Genomic DNA, 7877 nt, shown 5'->3' with positions numbered 1-7877 from the left:
AATCCTTTATCTGATAATGTAGCCCATTTAGAGCCTTTGTGGCGAAACAAAGGTGGGTTAATTATTATACTCCAAATGGCCAGTAGAGAGCAGTGTTTTCACACAATAAACAAGCGTCTCCTCTCACTACTACTGGCAGCAGAGCATCTGCTTTTCAGAGCATCTCTAGAGGCCGTTAAAGTATGTCAGCAGAACATCCTGCTAAATATTCCCACAGTTCATCAAAATTAACTTAAAGTAGAAAGACAGTATTGAAGCCTTTATTTAGTACCCCTTAATCCATTTCAGGGGAAGCATCTCTAACGGTTGTGTAATTCTTGAAGTACATTATCTGTTTGGCATTATGTGGACCATATGTGCAATTATGCATTATTTATTTTTGTTAGGTCTGATTGTACAGCTTTTACTCTACATGAAGGTTTAAAGCATATGATTGTAGTCCATATCGCATCGTGCTGCCCAAATATTTGCAGCTAAATCTTGGTTCACTTCTGTTATTCCATCTTCAACAGCAAAATTTAGCTTAACAAATGAAAAGTGAATGCTCAAACTCCACAATTAATCGGAACTGGAGATGAGAACTGTCAGTGATGATTGTAATGATTCGAATAATCTAAACTAGAGCTAAATTAAAGATGATCTCTGTCATTATGTAGATTGCAGAGTGGATCACCTTAATGATTGCACTTATGACACCAAATTAAGACTTAATGAACCGCTTTGGTAACAGCTGCAGGACTCGCAGACAGAAACGTGAGCAGTTCTTTATAGTTCTTTAACTATATGGTGTGGAGCCGTTCTGGAGAGGCACCACATGGTTTAAATGTGGGAATGAGTGATTTAATTGATCAGCAAATGTAATTTAGATTCATGTAGGAACATTTTAGTGGTACATGCCATGGTTTATTATAGACTGATGAATGGAAGAACTGCTTTTCAGAAATACAATAGAAGGCTTGTTTTGCAATTTTGCTTGTCCAAGCTTGCAGTGTATTTGCATCTCACCCTTGGGTTTTATGAAGACTTGCTGGATACAGGAAAATGGAACTGGACCCTTCCCAAGTGATATTCATGGATGAATCACAGAAGTCATGAAGTCAGATCCCTAGGATTTAATTTTAAGGCAAAGTATTTTCCTTGCCAACTGAATGTACTTGTTCTAGACTGACGTCATTTACTGCTATCTGAGCTTTTAGCGCTACACGTGGCAAGATGTATTCTGTCTGCTTATCAGCTGGCACTTGCAGTATGTGTTCAGTAGTGCCTCCTCCCTGTATGAAGAAGGCATTTGCCCGTATCTGTAAGGCTTTACTTCTGTAGGTGTTGTACATTAAGATATGATGTGTCATCTAGGCATACTGCATGGGACAAACCCACATATTCCCCATGCGGTTTGCCATAGACCTTTGTGCCATATATGGCAGTGATGTTCGGGAAGCTGCATATGTGGGCGTGCGGCAGCAGAGTTCAGAATCTCCGATAAATAAAGGTCTGGGAATTATTTATCGCCATGCAGACGAAGTGGTTTTCATCTCAGTGCACAGGCTTTAGTCATTATTAAGTTTACGTTCCTTATCATGTAAATTGTTCCGTGTAGTTTTCAATCAGGCTCATAATTATGTGCTTTCTTTGTAAGACACAGGATCTCTCTCTTGTTTCTTGTAAATTAAACATTCCTGAATTGGAACAGCATATAAGCATTGGATTGGCCATTTCAAGTAGATGTTTACTGATCAGCAGAGACCTTGACTGTAACTTAACCATTAGTAGGTTTTATTGGTTTTACATTGCCTCCCATTAACAAACTATATTTTTCAAGTCCAAATAATAAATAATAATAATAAATCAGTTTAATGTACTTCCCCCTTTGGCTAAAATTCAAAACCTTATTATCTGTACTAAAATTAGTGCTAAATACACAGAAAATTAAATAAAAATTTTGTTTATCTGAAATTTATTTTCGAACTATTATCAAATAAAATCCTGTCATATCTTTGTGTGTTAGAATATTATTCCAACAGGCACATACTTATATAAAGCTATTTGGGCATCTCATGACATTCTGAGGCTCATATATGTATTGTATAGTTTAGTCAAACTAGTTTGCCTGACTACACTTCTGGATATTGTAATGTGTGCAGAAAAAGTATAAACACCGGAACACATTTGTGTTTAAAAGGGAATTAATGATTGTGTTAAAGTGCTGTGACTGAGATTCAGATTTTTGTTTATTTATGTAATTACCAACAGCACAGTAACATGTGTTACTAAATCTTGCAGTTGTTATTGTTGAACCAAGCTACAAAAATTGACTCATTTAACATGGCTTAATATTGCTACACGTAGTAGCCTCTGCCATATTTTCCAAGATCTTATCAGAAATGGCTGTGGTCTGTGAATCATTAGACCCACCTGCAGCCTCTTCTTGTCTTAAGCAGAATGAATGGTTTACAGGGACTCCAGTCAGCCAACCCCCCCTCCCCCAGTCTTAAATGCCACCCTGGTTCTCTCATTCTTAAATTTCCCTGGGCACAAAAAAAGTAATGGAAGTAATAAGTAATAGGGTTTGTGGGAACAAACTACATGTTCCTCTCAGACACCAACCGAGAGGCCTAGAGGTAATACTGCGCCCCTGGAGAGGCAATCTCAGATGGCGCTGTGGACGAGGGCAAGTCTCGGGTTACTGTCGCACAGTGACAACACGATTACCACACAATGGATGTGCCTGGGCACAGGAGCCCGAAGCCCTTGCATGTAATGAACACCGGGGTTTGGTTCAAATGTGATACCTGGCTGGGCCGAAGAACGCACTCCACAAGGACTAGAAGAGGTTTTCATCCACTGCAGAACATAGACCCAACAATCTGATTGAGTGGTTCTCCTATAGGTGTTCAAAGAAAATAGTGCCCCCCTTCCCCTTTAGAAACAGCCATTTTTCAAAGGATAATACATTATCACTGGTGCACATCCCTTGGCTCATAATGCTACCAGTAGATCATTCTTTGCAGGGAGAATCTAAATGGTGTATGTAAACTACCTGGGAGTCTTCCCTTTGGCCTTAACTCTGGCCATATGGAGTAGCTGCAAGCACATGTGGTTTTGATGAAGGCACAGTGATCGCTCCTCTCCACGCTTTCTCACAGCGCTTACTACAGAGCGGCTCTGCTGGACAGCAGAAGTAGGGCAATCTGACCGGCGACCACATGCAGAGCGGGCTCCACGTGTTAGTTTCGGATCTTTCTTTTAATTTCATCACTCTTTCTTTTAATTTCATCACATCAACTTTGTGATGAATGTATAAATCATCCCTGTTTGGCATATGCGTTTTTATTCTATCATTACATTCAAGGAATTTCAGTGAGCGCACCTTGTCCGGTTAAGTACACATGCTACATCTTATGCTAAACACCAGTGCTGAATATTTATCACAGCTAGACTGTCATAGCCACGCTGTCTTTCCCTACTGCACTGTGGGTTCGCTCTTCCTCTTTGTAGCTTCTGAGCTACTCTGTAACACTTTCACCTTCAGACACCAGTGCACTTCATGGCTAGATTTCTGTTCCCTATTCAAGCGGACCACAGCTTGTTTCATTTAAGTGCGTGTGAAACGCAGGTCCTTAATTTCACATGTGCAGAGATCGTTGCTGTTCTTTCTTCCTACATCATTTTCATTTGCATGTTAGCTGGATCTTCAGTAATGAATTGCCAAAATATTCTAAGACATCTGTGCATCGCCATAGTTAACGCTGTGTTCTGAGAATTCGGGTTCGTACGGAATCGTGTTGTTGCCCCCACCCCCGACTCTTTTTTTTAAGGAAACATGACTCAATGCTGCTGTATGATTTCGGGATTTCCAGACAACTGTAGGACCTGGTGGCCTGTTTGTTATCTCTCGTTGGCCGAGCGCTGCTTCAAGCTTCTGTCAGAGGGTTTTCACACACATGGCTCTGACATACACCCTGCACCAGGAGGACCCTTTGAGTTCCACGCGTCTTCTCCTTCTAGAAGCTTTAGCCAGCCAAGAGCATCACACAGACCCAAATCCAGGAACGCTGGGAGACCCCAGAGACCCTTCTGGGCAAAAAAGAAAATTCTTTAAAAAACTGCTGTAGGTTTAATACAAATTTTCAATAACGCCATTAATTTTTATGGGAATTTAAATATGACTATATAGTTGATTAGCTGATAGCCAAGTTTTAAGCCACACTTGAAGCAAGTACCAGTGCTTATCATTGTAGGACGGGTGGGATGGGCTCGCTATCTCCACTCAAGATGGATCTCTCATCTAGGGAACTTGAACAAGTTTTGGCACACGATGCTCACAGCTAGACAAACAGCTCTTTAGTACAACAGCAATCTGTGATGCTAGACAGTGCAGATGTGCTAAATGGACTTCCAGTCAGAAACCAAATGTTATTCCCTCTGCTTCCTTTCCAGGACTTAACTGCTGTGTGTGTGTGTGTGTGTGTGTGTGTGTGTGTGTGTGTGTGTGTGTGTGTGTGTGTGTGTGTGTGTGTGTGTGTGTGTGTGTGTGTGTGTGTGTGTGTGTGTGTGTGTGTGTGACAGATGGGGGGAGAGGGTGTTTAGCTACAAATAGGCAAATTACTGTCAAATTTGTGTCACCAGGCAAAATTATTACTGCTATTTTACTTCTCATTTAGACAGACGATTGAGGCCATTGTTTCTATAAATCTACTCCTATCAAAATTCCAAGTGCAGCGAAGTTCAAGTATGCCAAGTATTTATACAATTGTTTTTGGGGTTTTTTAATCAGCAGCTAGGAACAAATCTTTGCTTTTTCTGTACTGGTGACAATGTGATGCATTTATAATGTTATTTCATTCTTCTGGTTATCTATGTAGCAGGTAATTCATATTTACAGTCCTAGTCCATAAAATAGACACCTCACATCTTTACAGCACATCGTAAAGACAGATAGTAACAAGATCAAAGAGTTCCTGCTGGGTGATGGGTATGGGATGACAGGCGAAGAGAATTCATCAAATACATTATAGTACTTTGGAAAAGCAACGCATGAGGATATAAATAATACACAATTTCAAATATACATGCTCTTGAAAGTATTTGGCAGAAACATCAATGCACAGAATCTACTTTGACAGAGGAGTTGACACTTATTCATTAAAAAAAACAGTATCACTTTTCAGAATGGTCATGATTTCTTTTTCCTTTCAAATCAGGTTGGAACTTGCTCATTTTTGGATATAAACATATAAAGAAAACAAAGCCCCGGGTGGGCCAGCGATTGCCCACAGCTGAATCAGCATGGTCAAGAGAGTGGCTTGGTGCTTTGTCATTCGTAAAACTGATCCCTAACACCTTTTACACGTGAGAATATAGGTCATAGAAATGAGCCATAGTAGGGTCAGCTAATAAAACAGCTGTTTGAGCGTAAGCAGGATTTATACTCTCTCTGTTTCTCTTCTGCTTTCTGTTGCATATATGGTCCGGCCTCATGTCAGCTTGCCAAGGGTGAGAAGGCAATACCCTTCAGATTATGCCAAATATTATTAATGTTCGAGTGTCTGCCATCGCACCAATGACATACCACGCAGCTGCTCCGCCGAAAGGGTGGAGGTGCGTAATGTAGTGGGACGTGTGGAACTGGTGGAGGGCCAGGCCCGGTGGGAGCAATAGCAGCAACCTTGTCCCCATGAACCCACCTCAAACGCAGGACTCGGCAGCGAACCTGCCCTGGCCTCTGCCCGTCCCACGGGATCGCTCGTCTCCGAGCTCCACCACAGAGTGGCAGTAACATCGTACTAGCTTCACATATGGATCAGATCCTTTGTGAGAAGTGCATATGCACTGGGAATGACTGGGATGCACCATATGGTCTGATACAGTCTGTATTTAACACCATAACAGCCCATTTGTTTCTCTAGGCACAATTCATTTCTCATGCATCACCGAGCCAAGAGTGCTTTGTTAATTCCCTGTTGTAGGTTTAACAATCTTTCAGGCTGGTCAGACAGTAACACGCCTGTAAATCATTATTAAGTCGTACCTGGCAGCTCAAAGAAATCTTGCACAACACTTCCACAGTGCTTTTGAGGGCTAGACTCGTCTACCTGATTTGCCGCTGTGGCAGCAGTTCACTTTCTTTATCTCCTCCTTGAATGAAAGTGCTTTCCCCTGCCCAACTAAATCTCCTCCCCAGAGTCAAACTTTCCCTCTCATCCCTTCTCCTGTCTTCAGCGGAGGTGATAGTCAAAGATAGCAGTGGCATGACAAAGACCAAACCTGTTTAGAGGAGACAGGTAATAGCTCTTGCATAATTTATGACCGGTGTCCCAGCATGTCTGCATAAGTGGCATTTGAACCTTGTAAGCACTTTGATCTCCCACCCTCAGCTTCCGGTAGATTTGTTCACCCACGCTCAGCACCACAGCTTCAGATACTACGCAGACCCAGACACAGTTACTTACGCTGACTCACTCTATCTGATGCTTTTTTGGATGTAATAGTGGCGTTCTTACTCACACTCTCAAATTAACTTCCTGCCGTTCTTAAAGCAAGAAGTCAAATTGTTTAAAGTTTGTGGTAGCTGGACATCCCAGATTCATTCTTCATTTCGCTTCCAAGGAGATTAATCATTCTGCAGACTAGACTGCCTTATCACTGGTTGCCCAGGCTCAGGGAAAACCGCTCGTCTTGTCCAAGATGACAAGCCTCTGTGGGGTCCTCTGAGTTAGTAGATGTTAAATGAAACCTGATCTTTTATGGCGTGAGATGTTCTAGTCTATTTGAATGGGAGAGCTGCTTAGTCAGAGCTGCTGGCTGAGGTCTGGGTGCTGGATGCTGCTGGCCTCCTTCTGTCTTTGTCTCGTCTCGTCTCGCCTCGTCTCACAGCACATTTCTGAGCAGGTCTGACCAAACATTAAGACCTTTTATTGCTTTTGAAGTGGAATAAACAATGTTCTTCCTTTAAATTGCCTCTGAATATGCAAATTTGATCAATATTGTAACTAATGTCATTGAGGCCAAAATTCCACTTCACATTTGGATTGTACTACCTACAATGCTCAAAAACCAGACTTTATGATATCTTGGCTGTGCGTCAAGGTCTTAAACCTAAAATCTACCATATGAAACTATAAGAGTAGAATGACAAAAGGCAAATCTTTATGGCAAGCATGGGTTATCACTGCAGGCCTCCACACAGGTAGTCAATAAAACTGTTATGTGTCTCATAAATATAGCACATGAGCAGGATGCGGGAATGAACAAATTGGGCACATGGATTTAAAGGAGGCTGTGTGCATAGTCAGGTGACCTCTGATGAGACTGGAGTGTTTTACCTGTCTGACAAGAGGTTCACTCACTCACTCACCACCTTCCTCCGCTAGTGGCCACTCATCAAAGTGTCATAATATTCAATGTAGTGTAAGAGAGAGAGAGAGAGAGTGTGTGTGTGTGTGTGTGTGTGTGTGTGTGTGTGTGTGTGTGTGTGTGTGTGTGTGTGTGTGTTTGTGTGTGTTTGTGTGTGTTTGTGTGTGTTGTGTGTGTGTGTGTGTGTGTGTGTGTGTGTCATAAAATGAAGTGCAGAGGTACTCATGTACACTTTAACTAATGTTACTAGACTTACAGTAACATTATCCATTCAACCTTTAACATGTTTAAACATGTGCCCTTAAATTTAACACCTTTACATATAATTAGTAAAATGGAATTTTAAAAAAGTTATTTCAGTTAAAAAAATATACTTAAAACTCAATACCCTTTCACAAGTTCAGCACACCTACAGGAAAAAAAGTAATATGTTAATAATATCAGCTACATATACTCCAGTGGTTATAAGTTAAATGTTCATAGAAAGTGAGATATTTTGCACAGCTGTGAAACCATCAGAGCAA

The sequence above is a fragment of the Electrophorus electricus genome, chromosome 10, assembly GCF_013358815.1.
Source record: "Electrophorus electricus isolate fEleEle1 chromosome 10, fEleEle1.pri, whole genome shotgun sequence".
NCBI lineage: Eukaryota > Metazoa > Chordata > Actinopteri > Gymnotiformes > Gymnotidae > Electrophorus > Electrophorus electricus.
This window is presented reverse-complemented; position numbering follows the sequence as displayed.